This window comes from Berghia stephanieae, chromosome 7 (assembly GCF_034508935.2).
Source record: "Berghia stephanieae isolate SIO BIC M18660-M18661 chromosome 7, UCSD_Bste_1.3, whole genome shotgun sequence".
In the NCBI taxonomy this organism is placed as follows: Eukaryota; Metazoa; Mollusca; class Gastropoda; order Nudibranchia; family Aeolidiidae; genus Berghia; species Berghia stephanieae.
The window spans coordinates 37,648,342-37,668,341 of record NC_088366.1 but is presented as its reverse complement, the minus strand read 5'-3'; the positions used below and the strand labels follow the sequence as shown (position 1 = coordinate 37,668,341).

Here is a 20,000-nt window from a genome sequence, read left to right as displayed (position 1 = left end):
GTCACAATCAGATAATGACGAGAAAATGAAATTTATATATATATATATATATATATATATATATATATATATATATATATATATATATATATATATATATATATATATATATCAAGGAATTTACCCAATGGAAACCGTACGGTGCTCTTATTGGCTAACCATACAGCAGTCTCGATGAGAAAAATATCCGCCATTTTGATGTTGGCTGGGAATCGCGTTACTATAGTAAACAAGCGCTGATCGGCCGTTCATGAAAACAAGTTGCTGCTCGCTCGTTTAACTCAAAATTATTCAAAACGATCTCTCTAAAATGATATAAATGTGACTTCTTAAGGTTTTCTTCACGGTCAAAACCACACAACATTCTATTAATGATTACGTTCGAGGCAAAAAGGAATATTGACAGGTCGACCTAGAGTTGAACTCGTGAGACGACAAACATCAATGCGAAGTGTAGCGAGAGTCAAGCTATTGTTTGTCTTGTCCTGTTCTATATAGAGAAAGGGATAAATAGTATAGCCTCGTGTGTGAGTGGTTGCGTGTCATAGTCATGTTTTTAAATTGTTTCTGTTGTTTATGTGTGTAGTGATGACTCTCTCACACTCAATTTCAAATTCAATGCCGAAAGAGGAATTCCCGCACACAAGAAAGGGGAATTGGGGTGGTATTTGGCATACATATTGTATAGTATCTAGTTCTAAATAGATAACTGATTAGAATTATATTATGATATATAAACACAATGCCAAATACAATTCCGAAGTTTCCTTATTTCAAATGAAGTAAAGCTCCAAAACCTAATGGTAGTGATTATAGTACTGGTGTCATTGAGGTGATGTGGTGTTGGTGGTGGTTGTAGTTGTAGTAGTAATAGTGATGATGATGTGGTGGTGGTGATGATTGTAGTTGTAGTAGTAGTGGTAGTGATGATGATGTGGTGGTCGTTGTAGTTGTAGTAGTAGTGGTAATGGTAATGATGGTGGTGGTGGTGGTTGTAGTAGTAGTGGTCGTGATGATGATGTGGTGGTGGTGTTTGTAGTAGTAGTGGTAATGATGCGGTTATGTGGTCTAGTAGTATGACACTCGCTTTCGGATCGGAAGGTCCTGGGTTCGAGCCTCGCGCTCAGCGCATAGTTGAGTCCTTGGAAAAGGCTCTTTACTCACATTCTCTCACCGTACTCAGGTGTAAAATGAGTACCTGGCCGTTAACAGAGTTGTCTTTGTCCGAAAAATTGTAATATCGCCTAACAGGCGTCATGTCCCGTCCTACATGTTAAATGTTGACCAGGGACCCCTTGTAAAGTGCTTTGAGCACATTTAGTAGATATTGCACTATATAAAGCTCAATTTAAAAAAAAATATTTCAATGATGATGATATGGTGGTGGTGGTTGCAGTAGTAGTAGTGGTAGTGATGATAATGTGGTGGTGGTTGTAGTTGTAGTAGTAGTGATAGTGATGATGATGTGGTGGTGGTTGTAGTAGTAGTGGTAGTGATGATGATGTGGTTGTGGTGGTTGTAGTAGTAGTTGTAATGGTGATGATATGGTGGTAGTGGTGGTTGCAGTAGTAGTGGTAGTGATGACGATGTGGTTGTGGTGGTTGTAGTAGTAGTGGTAATGGTAATGATATGATGGTAGTGGTGGTTGTAGTAGTAGTGGTAATGGTAATGATATGGTGGTGGTTGTAGTAGTGGTGGTCGTGATGACGATGTGGTTGTGGTGGTTGTAGTAGTAGTGGTAGTGATGATTATGTGCTGGTGGTGGTGCAGTAGTGGTAGTGATAATGATGTGGTGCTGGTGGTTGTGGTAGTAGTGGTAGTGATGCTATTGTGGTTGTGGTTGTAGTAGTTGAGGTAGTGATGATGTGGAAGTGGTTGTAGTAGTAGTGGTGTTGGTGGTTGTGGTAGTAGTGGTAATGATGATGATATGGTGGTGGTGGTTGCAGTAGTAGTGGTAGTGATGACGATGTGGTTGTGGTGATTGTATTAGTAGTGGTAGTGATGATGATGTGCTGGTGGTGGTGTAGTAGTAGTGGTAGTGATAATGATGTGGGGCTGGTGGTTGTAGTAGTAGTGTTAGTGATGATTTGTGGTGGTGGTTGTAGTAGTAGATGATGTGGTGGTTGGAAAACACATTACAGGTTATTATAATACATGATTACACACATTCTCTAACTTCATTTTTTGACAGCTTCATTGTGCCATAAATATACGCAACAGTTCTGAAACATTTTATTGTGGATTTTGATATTGTTTGTTGTTTTTCTTGTGTCGTTATGTTGACATAGAGACCGAATGAATGGTAATGACTACATTCTCAGCCAACAATAAAATGGCGCTGAATGCTTTCATTGGTGGACACTTTTTAGGCTTCGTACGTATTCTCATTCGTTTAATTCTATGCTCCACATTCAAAAGCTCTAAATAAGCCAAAATAATGGAGTGAAAAATAAAGGATTTAAAGGTGACTGGAGTGAAATGGGACAGACAACACGAAGTATACAACGTTTCGATCCTTAGCCCGCCTCAAGTCACAATCAGATAATGACGAGAAAATGAAATTATATATATATATATATATATATATATATATATATATATATATATAATATATATATATATATATATATATATATATATCAAGGAATTTACCCAATGGAAACCGTACGGTGCTCTTATTGGCTAACCATACAGCGGCCTCGATGAGAAAAATATCCGCCATTTTGATGTTGGCTGGGAATCGCGTTACTATAGTAAACAAGCGCTGATCGGCCGTTCATGAAAACAAGTTGCTGCTCGCTCGTTTAACTCAAAATTATTCAAAACGATCTCTCTAAAATGATATAAATGTGACTTCTTAAGGTTTTCTTCACGGTCAAAACCACACAACATTCTATTAATGATTACGTCCGAGGCAAAAAGGAATATTGACAGGTCGACCGAGAGTTGAACTCGTGAGACGACAAACATCAATGCGAAGTGTAGCGAGAGTCAAGCTATTGTTTGTCTTGTCCTATTCTATATAGAGAAAAGGATAAATAGTATAGCCTCGTGTGTGACTGGTTGCGTGTCATAGTCTTGTTTTTAAATTGTTTCTGTTGTTTATGTGTGTAGTGATGACTCTCTCACACTCAATTTCAATGCCGAAAGAGGAATTCCCGCACACAAGAAAGGGGAATTGGGGTGGTATTTGGCATACATATTGTATAGTATCTAGTTCTAAATAGATAACTGATTAGAATTATATTATGATATATAAACACAATGCCAAATACAATTCCGAAGTTTCCTTATTTCAAATGAAGTAAAGCTCCAAAACCTAATGGTAGTGATTGTAGTACTGAGTGTTAGTGAGGTGATGTGGTGTTGGTGGTGGTTGTAGTTGTAGTAGTAATAGTGATGATGATGTGGTGGTGGTGATGATTGTAGTTGTAGTAGTAGTGGTAGTGATGATGATGTGGTGGTGGTTGTAGTATTAGTGGTCGTGATGATGATGTGGTGGTGGTGTTTGTAGTAGTAGTGGTAATGATGCGGCTATGTGGTCTAGTAGTATGACACTCGCTTCCGGATCGGAAGGTCCTGGGTTCGAGCCTCGCGCTCGGCGCATAGTTGAGTCCTTGGAAAAGGCTCTTTACTCACATTCTCTCACCGTACTCAGGTGTAAAATGAGTACCTGGCCGTTAACAGTGTTGTCTTTGTCCAAAAAATTGTAATATCGCCTAACAGGCGTCATGTCCCGTCCTACATGTTAAATTTTGACCAGGACCCCTTGTAAAGCGCTTTGAGCACATTTAGTAGATATTGCACTATATAAAGCTCAATTTAAAAAAAAAAAATTTCAATTATTGATTAGTAATAGTGATGATGATATGGTGGTGGTGGTTGCAGTAGTAGTAGTGGTAGTGATGATAATGTGGTGGTGGTTGTAGTTGTAGTGGTAGTGATGATGATGTGGTTGTGGTGGTTGTAGTAGTAGTTGTAATGGTGATGATATAGTGGTAGTGGTGGTTGCAGTAGTAGTGGTAGTGATGACGATGTGGTTGTGGTGGTTGTAGTAGTAGTGGTAATGGTAATGATATGGTGGTAGTGGTGGTTGTAGTAGTAGTGGTAATGGTAATGATATGGTGGTGGTTGTAGTAGTAGTGGTCGTGATGACGATGTGGTTGTGGTGGTTGTAGTAGTAGTGGTAGTGATGCTATTGTGGTGGTGGTTGTAGTAGTTGAGGTAGTGATGTGGTGGTGGTTGTAGTAGTAGCGGTGGTGGTGGTTGTGGTAGTAGTGGTAATGATGATGATATGGTGGTGGTGGTTGCAGTAGTAGTGGTAGTGATGCCGATGTGGTTGTGGTGATTGTAGTAGTGGTAGTGATGATGATGTGCTGGTGGTGGTGTAGTAGTAGTGGTAGTGATAATGATGTGGGGCTGGTGGTTGTAGTAGTAGTGTTAGTGATGATATTGTGGTGGTGGTTGTAGTAGTAGATGATGTGGTGGTTGGAAAACACATTACAGGTTATTATAATACATGATTACACACATTCTCTAACTTCATTTTTTGACATCTTCGTTGTGCCATAAATATACGCAACAGTTCTGAAACATTTTATTGTGGATTTTGATATTGTTTGTTGTTTTTCTTGTGTCGTTATGTTGACATAGATACCGAATGAATGGTAATTACTACATTCTCAGCCAACAACAAAATGGCGCTGAATGCTTTCATTGGTGGACACTTTTTAGGCTTCGTACGTATTCTCATTCGTTTAATTCTATGATATATATATATATATATATATATATATATATATATATATATATATATATATATATATATATATATCATAGAATTAAACGAATGAGAATACGTACGAAGCCTAAAAAGTGTCCACCAATGAAAGCATTCAGCGCCATTATATCATGGGCTGGGAATGTAAGCGTTACCATTCATTCGGTCTCTATGTCAACATAACGACACAAGAAAATCAACAAACAATATCAAAATCCACAATAGAATTGTTCAGAACTGTTGCTTATATTTATGGCACAATGAAGCTGTCAAAAAATGAAGTTAGAAAATGTGTGTAATCATGTATTATAATAACCTATAATGTGTTTTCCAACCACCACATCATCACTGTCACTACTACTACAACCACCACCACAATATCATCACTAACACTACTACTACAACCACCAGCACCACATCATTATCACTACCACTACTGCACCACCACCAGCACATCATCATCACTACCACTACTACTACAATCACCACAACCACATCGTCATCACTACCACTACTACCGCTACCACCACCACCATATCATCATCATTACCACTACTACTACTACAACCACCACCACCACTACTACTACAACCACCACCACATCATCATCACTACCTCAACTACTTCAACCACCACCACAATATCACTATCACTACTACCACAACCACCAGCACCACATCATTATCACTACCACTACTGCACCACCACCAGCACATAATCATCACTACCACTACTACTACAACCACCACAACCACATCGTCATCACGACCAGATATGAAGTGAGTAGAAAAGTGCCAGAAGACAATAGAGAATAAAAATTTTTTCGCGGCGGTGGTGGGGTTTGAACCTGCGACCTTATTGGTACGACAACTCCGCCTGGCAGGTGAGAGCGTGGCTCTACCGTGTGAGCTATCCACGAACACAAAAATATTCGTTTCAAACCCAAGTCATTTCTAGATCCCTCTCTCACCCACTTCTTGAGACCGCCGATTCGTTCGCACACCACCATCGCGAAGTAATTTTGACCAGCAGTTAAGCTTAATAGCCAATATTCTCAACACAAACATATAACATAGAAACGATTGAGACATTGAGTATGCTCCGGTGTATGGGGTGAATTTTTAATTCAGAAAAGTGAGTGGAGCAGGCACTTATGTTGGTAACAACAAGATATGAAGTGAGTAGAAAAGTGCCAGAAGACAATAGAGAATAAAAATTTTTTCGCGGCGGTGGTGGGGTTTGAACCTGCGACCTTATTGGTACGACAACTCCGCCTGGCAGGTGAGAGCGTGGCTCTACCGTGTGAGCTATCCACGAACACAAAAATATTCGTTTCAAACCCAAGTCATTTCTAGATCCCTCTCTCACCCACTTCTTGAGACCGCCGATTCGTTCGCACACCACCATCGCGAAGTAATTTTGACCAGCAGTTAAGCTTAATAGCCAATATTCTCAACACAAACATATAACATAGAAACGATTGAGACATTGAGTATGCTCCGGTGTATGGGGTGAATTTTTAATTCAGAAAAGTGAGTGGAGCAGGCACTTATGTTGGTAACAACAAGATATGAAGTGAGTAGAAAAGTGCCAGAAGACAATAGAGAATAAAAATTTTTTCGCGGCGGTGGTGGGGTTTGAACCTGCGACCTTATTGGTACGACAACTCCGCCTGGCAGGTGAGAGCGTGGCTCTACCGTGTGAGCTATCCACGAACCCAAAAATATTCGTTTCAAACCCAAGTCATTTCTAGATCCCTCTCTCACCCACTTCTTGAGACCGCCGATTCGTTCGCACACCACCATCGCGAAGTAATTTTGACCAGCAGTTAAGCTTAATAGCCAATATTCTCAACACAAACATATAACATAGAAACGATTGAGACATTGAGTATGCTCCGGTGTATGGGGTGAATTTTTAATTCAGAAAAGTGAGTGGAGCAGGCACTTATGTTGGTAACAACAAGATATGAAGTGAGTAGAAAAGTGCCAGAAGACAATAGAGAATAAAAATTTTTTTTCGCGGCGGTGGTGGGGTTTGAACCTGCGACCTTATTGGTACGACAACTCCGCCTGGCAGGTGAGAGCGTGGCTCTACCGTGTGAGCTATCCACGAACACAAAAATATTCGTTTCAAACCCAAGTCATTTCTAGATCCCTCTCTCACCCACTTCTTGAGACCGCCGATTCGTTCGCACACCACCATCGCGAAGTAATTTTGACCAGCAGTTAAGCTTAATAGCCAATATTCTCAACACAAACATATAACATAGAAACGATTGAGACATTGAGTATGCTCCGGTGTATGGGGTGAATTTTTAATTCAGAAAAGTGAGTGGAGCAGGCACTTATGTTGGTAACAACAAGATATGAAGTGAGTAGAAAAGTGCCAGAAGACAATAGAGAATAAAAATTTTTCGCGGCGGTGGTGGGGTTTGAACCTGCGACCTTATTGGTACGACAACTCCGCCTGGCAGGTGAGAGCGTGGCTCTACCGTGTGAGCTATCCACGAACACAAAAATATTCGTTTCAAACCCAAGTCATTTCTAGATCCCTCTCTCACCCACTTCTTGAGACCGCCGATTCGTTCGCACACCACCATCGCGAAGTAATTTTGACCAGCATCACGACCACTACTACTACAACCACCACCACCACCACCAACACCATATCAATACCATTACCACTACTACAACCACCACAACCACATCGTCATCACTACCACTACTACTGCAGCCACCACCACCACCACCACCATATCATCACCATTACAACTACTACTACAACCACCACCACCACATCATCATCACTACCACTACTACTACAACCACCACCACATCATCACCACTATCACTACTACTACAACTACAACCACCACCACATTATCATCACTACCACTACTACTGCAACCACCACCACCATATCATCATCATTGAATTATTTTTTTTTAAATTGAGCTTTATATAGTGCAATATCTACTAAATGTGCTCAAAGCGCTTTACATGGGGTCCGTGGTCAACATTTAACATGTAGGACGGGACATGACGCTTGTTAGGCGATATTACAATTTTTCGGATAAGGAACAACTCTGTTAACGGCCAGGTACTCATTTTACACCTGAGTACGGTGAGAGAATGTGAGTAAAGAGCCTTTTCCAGGACTCAACTATGCGCCGCGCGCGAGGCTCGAACCCAGGACCTTCCGATCCGAAAGCGAGTGTCATACTACTAGACCACATAGCCGCATCATTACCACCACTACTACAACCACCACCACCACATCATAATCACGACCACTACTACTACAACCACCACCACCACCATATCATTACCATTACTACTACAACTACAACCACCACCACATCATCACTACAAACATAAACAACAGAAACAATTTAAAAACATGACTCTGACACGCAACCACTCACAACGAGGCTATACTATTTATCCTTTTCTCTATAATATAGAACAGGACAAGACAAACAAGAGCTTGACTCTACACTTCGCATTGATGTTTGTCGTCTGACGAGTTCAACTCTCGGTCGACCTGTCACTATTCCTTTTTGCCTAGGACGTAATCATTAATAGAATGTTGTGTGGTTTTGACCGTGAAGAAAACCTTAAGAAGTCACATTTATATCATTTTAGAGACATCGTTTTGAATAATTTTGAGTTAAACGAGCGATCAGGAAGTTATTTTCTTAGATTTCATGAACGGCCGATCAGCGCTTGTTTACTATAGTAACGCGATTCCCAGCCAATGTCTCAATCGCGGATATTTTTCTCGTCGAGGCCGCTGGTTGGTTAGCCAATAAGAGCACCGTACGGTTTCCATTGGGTAAATTCCTTGATATATATATATATATATATATATATATATATAATATATATATATAATATATATATATATATATATATATATATATCGGGTGCGAGAAAAAAAATTGAAAAGTTTAAAGCCTTGTAACAGCCGGATCATAATTTATGCAAGTCAGAAATTTCACCATAATCAGACTAATTAATTTATTGAACTTTATTTACACAAAATTTCATAATAATTTATTGAGGAATATTTTTTTGACCATTGTCGTATTGAGAATTATGTAACATTAGAGTGTTTCAGCAAATCATTTTGGACTTAGTAGACCTAGACTTAGACCTATCTATCACATGGTCGCTGTCCTATTTAAAATTGGAAAACACCATGTGACGTGTGCAAAATTTAGGTCACGCATTCAAAACAATAGTCTGGCCGTATGTGGTAAAACACGTGCTCCTGCCGTTGACCGCCCACCTTCCGTAGCAAATTATAGAAAAAAATATCCATTAAAATGTGGCTGTCGAGTGGCAAAATAAACACATACTCATAAATACTCGATCGTGCATCAAATAATGTCTAGATATTATTTTATTAAACAAATCGTGAAATTTATCAAAAATAACTGTCAATCTATTTTTAGACCAGTGTAAAGTTAATTATTCAAAAATTAATGTGCTTGTGTGAAAACAAGAACTATCTGTAACCTGATTTTCAGAATAATTTAGACATATATGTTGAATTTAACTACATTAAAATTTTATTTACACACGTTTGTTTTAACTGAAAGTGTATTATCTATAATTTAAACAACAAAGACGGAAGATCTATTTTGGGCGCAACGTTGTCCGGCTTCTAACGTTCCTAATTAGCAGCAATGAACCGGAGACCAAATAATTCAAAGGTACGGTTTCATTTTCAGTGTTAGTTTGTAATCTGCATCGATTGCTTTAATTAAGAGAAGGTAAATATTTAGTTCAATGTTAACACGTAGCAACTTTCCGGTCTTTAACTTTGGATGTTTCACTCGCATAATTCTAGAATGCTTTGTAGATGTTTTTCATCTAGTCTACGATTCACTTCGCATTGTCAGTCACTAGTAGACAGCTCCACTCACCGAGATTCTCACTTACAAAGTTGACGTCTCCTTCGCTCATGTCTGCTTCATGTTCAAGCAGTGACTGATTCTGATACTGTTTGAAGAAACACACTTTTCATAATAATAGGTGGATAATATTTTTAAATTGTCGTGTTGTGGGTAACAGTGACAATCTAGAACGGGTGTATCAATCATAATTTAACCCCCCCCCCCCCCCCCCCCCCCCAAAAAAAAAAAAAAAAAAAAAAAAAAAAAAAAAAAAAAAAAAAAAAAGAAAGAAAAGAAAAAAGCAGAACCCCCATAGTAGGTTGGAATGTCCACAGAAGCAAAATTTAAAAATTAAAAAAAAATCAATAAGTAAAATAAAAGAAATCCCATCTGTCATAATGCGTGGCTTTCACCACTTTCAACTGGCAAAAGTCTAGCCTAGTCGTATTATTCTCGCCTTGTCCTTGCAATATGTTCCGAGTTCGGAACAACCTTTAGGTCTCTAGATACCTGCCGATGTGCACTTATTTGCAGGTCTGATAATCCAATTCACTCTTGGCTCATTGTTGTTATGGCTTTTTTTTAATGACACAAAATTTTGCCCATAACAAAAATATTAAACTAGGCCTATAATAGCATTCGTATCTCAGACCTGCATATATGTACATGTCGATACCTGCTCATTGCTGGAAAAGTAACAAATCTTACGTTATTTGCAGGAGTTAAGGTGGTAGCCGCTTTGCCACAAAATACTTTATTGTTGTTTTTGTTTTGTTTTGTTTTTTGCTTAGAGTGTGGGGAAGGAATGGCAGAGTGGGGTGAAGGATGAAAGAATGAGAGGGGCAGGTGGAAGGGGGGAAAGGGGGGAGGGGAGGGAGATTAAAAAAAACAACCAAATTCTCCTACTCAACCCCTTGTCGCATCTTTGATATTTGAGAGGTGTCAAAATATGACACTTAGCATCTTCTAAGCTGTTTCGCCTTATTTGACAAGTGTGAGAAAGATAAAAGGCTTTTTATTGTAAGATGCAGGGAGGAGGGTCAAATTTGATTTCTATCCTGGGCCCCTCACTGTGCTATATTTTTTAAAAATAGTGTGTAAATTTAATGAGTGGTTTTAAAAATTAAGACTAAATAGGTGTGTGTATTGGAGGGGGGGGGAGGGGGGTATCGTTCGGCAACGACTCTTCCCTGGTTCTAGAAAAATGAATATACCAAAAAAGTATGAATGTTTGTGTGTTTTGAGGAGAGGGGGGGGGGGGGGGGGGGGGGAGGGGGTTGTGGGTTTTTGTTAAAGTTTTATACACATCCCTATCAGTTCAATCAATTTTTGGGGGTAAGGATAGAGGGGCCTGATACTGCAGCTTATTACGAATTTACATTGGGTTGATATTAAAAATAAACCTCTCTGATTACTTTAGATTACCTACTTTTGATTTATTTTTAGCCCATTTCTTTCATCACCGCCAGTAATCAAGAGTCTTAATAACAAGAAGCTTGTAGGATTTTGTCATACATATGAAATACTATATTATGTGAAATATGTCTTATTTAGATTTTGCCTACGGAATGATAAGAAAGCTCTCTCAATTGATGGGGTTAAAAAAATAAATTTAGATCAGATATTTTATTTGACTTTTAAGTGAAATCAAGAGGCATTGATTTTTCAGTTTATTCGAATTGGCTACTGTGACCAAAAAGTTAATAAAAGAAAACATGTCTTCAATTAAATCTCTGATAAAATGAGACCTGACACAACGGTTTTACAACCTTGTGGTATCTGAGGTCTATGTTCATTGTGTTTTCTAATGTTTTTATTGAATATAAGCAAAAAATTTAAGACATAGGTCATGTTTATATTATTAAAACACTAAATGGTATTTCACCTTACATTGAAATGTGTGGTCCTTTAGAGTCATAAGGCTCATGGAACTAGAGTTATTCCTGTTTCTGTAACACGAAGCAACAAACTTTAACAAGTGCTTTCTACTCTCTGAATAAGTTTCACATGTACATAGATTAGACCCATCTATCTATTCAAACATTGCTATATTAATTTCAAATTTTCATTCAATACCAGCAGTTAAATAAATCCATTGGAAATAATAATGAAATGTGGTAATTATAGCTCTTGTTCATTGTTAGCTCTTTATGAATATCATTCAATGACTGATTGTGAGATGATATTGGTTTCTATGTTTCTAATCAAGAGAAAACGCTGTGGACTGCCATAATTATTCCAACTGAATCAAAAACTTTTTTTTCAAATTTAAATAACATAACAATCATGAGCCTCTGCATTGCTTGAGATATTGGTGTGCAGTCCTGGAAGTATTGCCCTGCCCACATTCTGGCAATTAACCAATCCATATTCACGAAAATGTATTATTATTATTATTATTATTATTATTATTATTATTATTATTATTATTATTATTATTATTATTATTGTATTTGTTCCTATTATCATTGAACCTTACCCTCAAGATTATCAAAATAGCTTTCAACTTTACTGTATCTTATAGAATTTCTCAATATTAAAAAAAAATATTCTATAGTATTTATACAATCTCTCAGCTGTATTAACCTAACCTATTGATCCATAGTCTAGAATCTTGAGGGTGGCGATTAAGCAGAGAGAACAGAACCTTATTTTGCTTTCAAGCGTTTTCAAATTTTAAAATCTTGCCGTTATTTTTAAAGATTCTATTTAACTTTTTTTTCTAATGCTAGTACGTTAAACGCCTTATTATGAAGATCCTTAGATGATCTAAATTTAGACAACTATCACTCCATGTCATTGGTATTGGCTCCTGTCTCTTTATACAAGAGATTCATATTTACAGTACAGTGTGCTTATCATCTACTTTTACATAGGGAAGTGAAGAAAATATGCCAAAAAATTACTTTTTTGGTTTTGAATATGAAGAAATTTTGCAATAATATATTTTGTTACAGTATATACCCTTTAACTTGCCAACATTTTCTATATTAAATATATTTTATTCTTTTCTTTCTTGTTCACATTTATCAATAGGCAGGATAAGAGTGCTGATAAAACTCTAATTGTAGATGATTTGTAATATCAGTACCTATAATTTGATAGATTGGTCTTTTGACTATGTAATGTCGCAGTTGCTATTGAAAATATAATATAATCTACCATTTGTTGTACATATTTCACTAAATGTTATATGTTTTTTTTTTTTGTTTTTTTTTATTCTTAATATATGAAACATTACTTTATATAGTAAAAACAACTTTTTGATTTTTAAAAATTAATTACAGAAACCAAATCTAACATATGTCATGGAGACTGCACATGAAGCAGACTGAAGGAGGGAAATGAGAAGAAGAGCAACTGGCAGCTTTTAACATGAATTGAGACTGTTAGGCTCAACGTTTATGTACTGGATATTCAAGGTATATATCTCAAGAAAAATAGGTATAATTGTAGATACATATAATTCCTTCAGATTATATCAGTTTGATAGTTTGCAACATGTTTCTGGCAATATAAATCAAGTTAATTGCAAATTATCTTGATTTCAACTTGCATGATAAGTTGGTATAAAATTTCAAATTAATTGATTCTGAATGCATAATTTTCCTTTATTTCATTTGAAAATTATCTGATGCAGCTATAGAGCTGAGAAATTAGGTTCATTAAATTTTTTAACAAATTGATAAAAGAAAGACAAACGTTTCTATTATTTTTTTAAAAGATGATTTATTGACCAAAGCTTTTTCTGGAGGCATTTAATCACACTTTTAAAATGGGACCATACAGTTTCAGTGATAAGTATCAATTTTCCTTTCCCCCCCTTCTCTTCACAGGATGAGAATACAAACATGCCTGTAGTGGAGATACATCTAATCTATAGATTTTGTGATTATCAGCATGTGCATTATAAATGAAATGACAATAAAAGTGATATGTAGAAACTTGCAATAAGTTTTTTAATAATGCTTTTTTTTAATTTGACAAGTCATATATATATATATATATATATATATATATATATATATATATATATATATATATATATATATATATATATATATATATAAATATAATATATATATAATATATATATATATATATATATATATATATATATATATATATATATATATATAATATATAATATAATATATATATATATATAATATATATATATATATAAAATATATATATATATATATATATAATATATATATATATATATATATATATATATATATATATAATGGCTCTCAGATGCAGATGGTGGTAACTCCAATAGGCTGTTTGGAACCATATACCCTTTTCATACAGTACCAATCGAGTGTTTGACTTCCTTATTAAGCACTAAAATTCTTACAAAATTTGTCACTGCCTGAAGTCGGTACCCATTCACAGTGAATTGAGGGGGTAATGTGTGTAACGTCGGGAGCAATATTCTTCAATAGCACTGTCACCTATCCAACCACTGATCACACTTAGCATTGCTTGACCTTTGTGACAAGACGAGACACTGTGCCGCTGAAACAAACAACCCATTAGTGGTAGTAGCAGTGGCTATAATATGCTAGTGGTGATAGCATTGGTAGTAAAATAAAATTGAGCTTTTGTATAGCGCAATATCCACTAAACGTGCTAAAGCGCTTTACAAGGGGTCACTGGCCAACAGCAACACTTAACATGTAGGATGGGACATGACGCATGTTAGGCGATATTATAATTTTATCGGACAGAGACAACGCTGTTAACGGCCAGTTACTCATTTTACACCTGAGTACGGTGAGATAAAGAGCCTTTTCCAAGGACTCAACTATGTCATACGACAAGACCACATATCCGCACAGTAGTAGTTGTTGTATATAAGAGGGAAGAAATAGATAGAGAAACTCGAATTGGCTCTCCTCTGAAGGGAACGTATTATAATTTGTTGTGTGTTCTGGATTGCTGTTTTTCCCAGCTGTGGTGTTGTGAACTATTTTATGTCCGTGAATCGTTGTGAACTGTTTTATGTCCGTGAAGCATTGTGAGTTCCTGTGGTGTGTTGTTTCTGCCTGTGTGTGTGTTTGTGACGTCGTGTCGGGTATAAAAAAGCTTCAATCTTTCTCTTTTAGCACTTTGATGCTACATGGATGATTAATAGTTAACATCGTAAAATAAGTTTAAATCAAGTAGTCTACCCTGAGCGATTCCTAAATCCACCCACTTCGGTGGAGATTTTATTTATTTATTTTGTTTCCCAACGTGAATGAGATCAAAAACTTTTCACACCTCATTCTCATTGCATTGCTTTGATACTCAAAAATATTGCGCTGGCCGACAGCCCAAAAACGAGCAGAGGGATAACAATCTGAGTTTCCCTGGACATAGACAACTTGAGTCTGCTGCTAAGCAATGTGTAAACAAATTGAATGCGCATGACAAGCCTAAGGGTGAATTTAAGCAAAGTTCGGGTCATTTGCATCTAATTATGAAAAAAATCTGGGTCATGTTTTTCTAAATAGTTAGCTCAGCGTACGGCCCGTATAAAGTTTCAAAAACAACTTTCCCTCAATATTAAATATATTTATTGACAAAAACATATCCTCTTTTATAAATAACACAGGGAAAATAATCTAATGCAAGCGTTAGCTGAGAAAATTGGTTCATTGCTTTCTTGAGGGACGCATCTCTGTGCGAACAGACACCGGAGGCCGAAGTCATCGTGTACTTGACTGACATTGGACAATTGGAGGTTGTTATGGGACCCCAAAGAAATTCATACATAATGCATTACATACATAGGTCTGTGATGAAAAGAAATCGACATAAATCAATAATTCTAAATGGTACTAACCTTTTTTAAGCCAACTGCATCATAAATAGGGTGCGAATCGGACACAAAAATTTCGACAATTAAGTGACAAACTTTTGCACTCGTCACTAAGGAATTCCCTTTCTATAATAAGCGATCACGTGATAAATTAAGGTATAAGCCTTAGTCTAAGTCCAAAATTATGATTTGCTGAAAGTCTCTATTGTTAAAAGGAAAACTTATTCCAGAAACTATCCCAATTGGCCATTTGGTTTTCAACGAGGCGGGTTAAATTTCTACGCTAGTCACGCAACACTGCTTAAAACAAGACGCAAGTTCGGAAACTTTCAATATCGTAACTTTTAGACGATTTTGGTATAACCGGCATAGTTTCTTAACCAATCATAGATTTTAAATCAAAATTAGCAAGTATTAACGTAGTATTGTTCTTGTTAGTTTGCAAATTTTCGACTGTTTCTGATTTTTTCTTCGTATTGAAATAGCGGCACTTACTTCAGTATTTTTTTCGAACTGCCTATATATACCAACCACACGAAGAACTTTGGAATAATAATTGACTGCAAATTTCAATGGAAAATCAAATCAAAGCTGTATGCAGAAAGGCAAATGCCAAATTTGTCTTCTTTACTATGGCAGCTCAGTTTAGGACCCGCATCAGAAAATCGAATAGAAAGCATAGATAGAAAAAGTACGGAAGGAAGCTCTAATATACGGGGGGAAAAACAATTATTCTTTCTCAAAATGCAGCACAGAAGCCAAAATGAAAAAAAGCTGGGTTCGCTCCCCATGGCTGAACATAGAAAAAGCTTTTAACTCAAACTTTTTTCTAGGGAATAGATTCTTAATCAAAATACCCAGAAGCCAAATAACACTAACAATAAATGAAAATACAAGAACTAGACAATCCAGCTTCCAAATGTTCAATATCCCGCAATGGAAATTCGATAGTCGTCTAATACTCTTTTTTTTCCCAAACTTCATCCGTCTGTGGAATAGATTCAATTAAAGTACCTAACACTAACAGCGTCGAAGACCTCAACGTCGCTTAACCGGCAACGGGATAATATTCCTTCTTATGGCGGGTACCCCTTTAGGTGCCCTTGGCTGTAGGATCGTACACTAGGGCCCATTTTCACGAAGGAGGACGAGTTTCGTTATTTTCTAGTATAGTAAATGACTAGCTAGTCTTAAGCCTAAGCGAAGCAAGTGACTAAAAATCGGATTTCATGAACGCTTTCTAGTCTCGGACTAGCTAGTCTCTTGCCTAGAAATGGGCGTTGTAAGGACGGTGACTAATTCGGCTATTTTGTGCGGGTAACATCACGCTCTCTAGTATACGACGGCAAGTAAGATACCCGCCTTTCAACGCAAAAGATTTCCAATGAGGAATTAGCAACACATCCGGTATAGATAATATTTCGTTCTTTTTATGTTTTAACTCTCTTTTGTCAAGATGAATCAAAACACATGATATTAACATTCGACTGCTAGACTACAATGATGTCCATGATGGTCGACTGTGTATTCTACATTTAGGCCCATGAAAGTTTCAATGAAATCCAACAAATTAAACCAAAAAAAAAAACAAAAAAAAAACAACAAATAAACAAAAAAAAAAACAAACAAACAAACAAAACCCACTCAAACAAACAAAAGAGAGAATGTGTTCTGATGAATCATGTTATTTCAGTCAGATACAATGCCAGCAGAATAACTTTTGTCTCCACTATACTTTCTAATCATCATTGGGGGTTGTTCTTTAACGCAAATCTTCGATTTCGAGTCTCCAGTCACTCGCAACTCACTCGCCGATTAGTTTCAGGATTTTATCAATGTTTTTACTCACAAAAATGTGTAATTTCGGCGATCTGCACTTATCTTATTGTTTTTTAAAGCCAATGTCAAATGCAACAGGACACTGTTTGCCTCTTTCATTCGTAACCGACGTATTTTCCTTCCGAGTCGACGCTCTCTCGTCTAAAAATAATTGCTATCTTTTTGACGCTGTGACGTTTCCTGGTTACTAGACTCAGTCTAAGCTTGTGAAGTCCTGCCTCAGCAAATTACTAAAACTTGGCCAAACTTATTCCGAAAGTGCCGTGATTTTAGTCTGGGACTTGCTTAGTCAGCTCACATGAAATCCGATTTTTTCAAGTCCTTGACTAAAGTCAGAGATAGTCAGACTAAGTGCTAGTCCGCGTTCATGAAAACGGCCCCAGATGTAGATCTTTACAGTCCATCCGTGTACAGAGTCAGTTGTCTATTTTGACATTCCAAGATTTTTCTTCAACAGAGAGAGGACCTACGAAATATTTAGTCGTCGATCTGGTTTTTTAGTAATGCATTTATGATTTTATTGTTATTTGTTGTTGGCTGAAGAAGGGTTTTGAGAACGAAACGTCCCGTGTTTGGTATTTCGTTATTTTTTTAAAAGCTGTTTTATTCATTATAGTCCACAGCTTCAAGTAGCTTAGTATCACAAAAAATCGAATCGAAAGCATAGAAAAAGTACAGAAGGATTCTGCAATATACGTAACTTGAGCCTTAATGAGATGTCACTTCTTGTTGGATGATGTAAATGTTTCTGCTCGAAACTCGAAGAAATAAATAATATGAAATTGAATGTAAGCTTCAATTTTATTACAAGAACAAATCAAATGAACGTTTCGTGTTTCCCCTTTATCAACAAAACAGGATGAATGAAACACTACAGATGAATGAGATGTGGTAGTGGCGTTGTTACGATGAATAAACAAAACATTGGTTGGGCCACCTCGAGTTTAAGTTTTTCTCCCAATACGACGGCCACCAACCAGCTTTTTATAAAAGATATATCGACGATTGCATCGGCGTTACCAACATGACTAAAATGCAACTCAACAAACTCATCACTGCCCTCAACAACTTCCATCCAGCAATAAAATACACTCATCAGATATCCACCACTCACGTAGCCTCACGTCGCAGTTTCCCTCACCCAAAGTGGACTCAAGACGTCTATCCACTACAAGGAAACAGACAGTCACAGCTACCTTCTCTACCCGTCCTCACATCCCACCAAATGCAAGGATTAAAAACCATTATCACATCTACTCAGACTAATACGAATCTGTCAGGATGATGAGGACTACACGGTAGAGAAGGATAAAATGGTTGACTTTTTCCGCAACCGCCAATATCCTGAATTCATATTAAAACCGGTTGACAAAATCCATAACATCTCTGGGGAAGCTACCATGAAACTAGTTGACAACAGTGACAGCAAAACAGACAGATCTATCCTAGTCATTTCTAATCTTCCACACAACAAGGAAGTCATCAAAAAAAAAATTAAAACTAACTACCGTCAGATTCTTCAGGAACATATAGAAACGAGCGATATATTCAACAAACCGGTAATTAACGTAAGACGGAGCCTTGTGGACGTTGCAGATGCAGGACATGCCCACACTTATTCGTGGAAAATTCCATCAAATTCCCGGATAAAGTGTGGTACATCCGACACTCATTCACCTGCACGGATCGTAGCCTAATTTACGCTATAATCTGCAAACGTTGCCACAAGACATACGTGGGAGAAACTGGCAAGAGACTAAGCGACAGGTTTGGACAACATCTGCGGTCTTTTGTAAACGACGAGGACAAACCTGTCGCCCACCACTTCAATGGGTCCAGTCATTGAGGATTGCACGACATCCAATGTGCCGTCCTTCAGTGCTGTCACATCAATAAACATAGAAAATACAGGGAGGCAGAACTGATACTAAAACTGAACACCCATTCACTACACGGCATGAACTCGAGACCGGACCTCATTTAAATATTATACTTCCTTTGTCTCTTGCCCCCCCCCCCCCCCCCCCCCCCCCCCGGCCATTCACCGTCTTTTCCTTTCATTACAAATCAGTATCATTACTACTATGACTACTGCTACTGCTACTACTACTACTACTACTACTACTACTACTACTACTACTACTACTACTACTACTACTACTACTACTACTACTACTAATGTACCTTCTGCTGTTGCTACTGCCACTAATGATTATACTTAAACTGACATCCTTTAATTTTTGAATTTATTTCCAATTCCTTTATATTTATTTTCCAACAACAGTCTACACGTTTTTATATTTCACTTTCTAAACTGCAATACACAGTTCCTTTCCGCCTCCCCCCTTTTCACTTAATTAATTGCGCACCTTTGAGAAATATCTATTATTCTATTTTATTATATTTGTGCTTCCTTACAAAGGAGCATACTATTTCCTGCCATTGGTATGTTTTGTTTATTCATCGTAACAACGCTACTATCACATCTCATTCGTCTGCAGTGTTTCATTCATCCTGTTTTGTTGATAAAGGGGAAACCCGAAACGTTCATTTGATCTGTTCTTGTAATAAAATTGAAGCTTACATTCAATTTCATATTATTTATTTTTACGTCTTGTTGGATTAAAATCGAAGCCTAATGTGATATGACAATTAAAAACGTAATT

General features: G+C 37.1%; 1 protein-coding gene and 1 long non-coding RNA gene across 2 annotated transcripts in view; both read left to right on the top strand.

Annotated features, from left to right (window-relative positions):
• The window catches only part of LOC144977192 (solute carrier family 52, riboflavin transporter, member 3-B-like), an 83,518-nt gene that overhangs the window by 20,883 nt on the left and 42,635 nt on the right, over nt 1-20,000 (top strand). The window lies entirely within an intron of this gene.
• On the top strand, nt 9,453-13,637 carry LOC144976226 (uncharacterized). Its single transcript, XR_013646066.1, has 3 exons — nt 9,453-9,560; nt 12,971-13,105; nt 13,520-13,637. It is a non-coding gene; the product is annotated as an uncharacterized LOC144976226 (long non-coding RNA).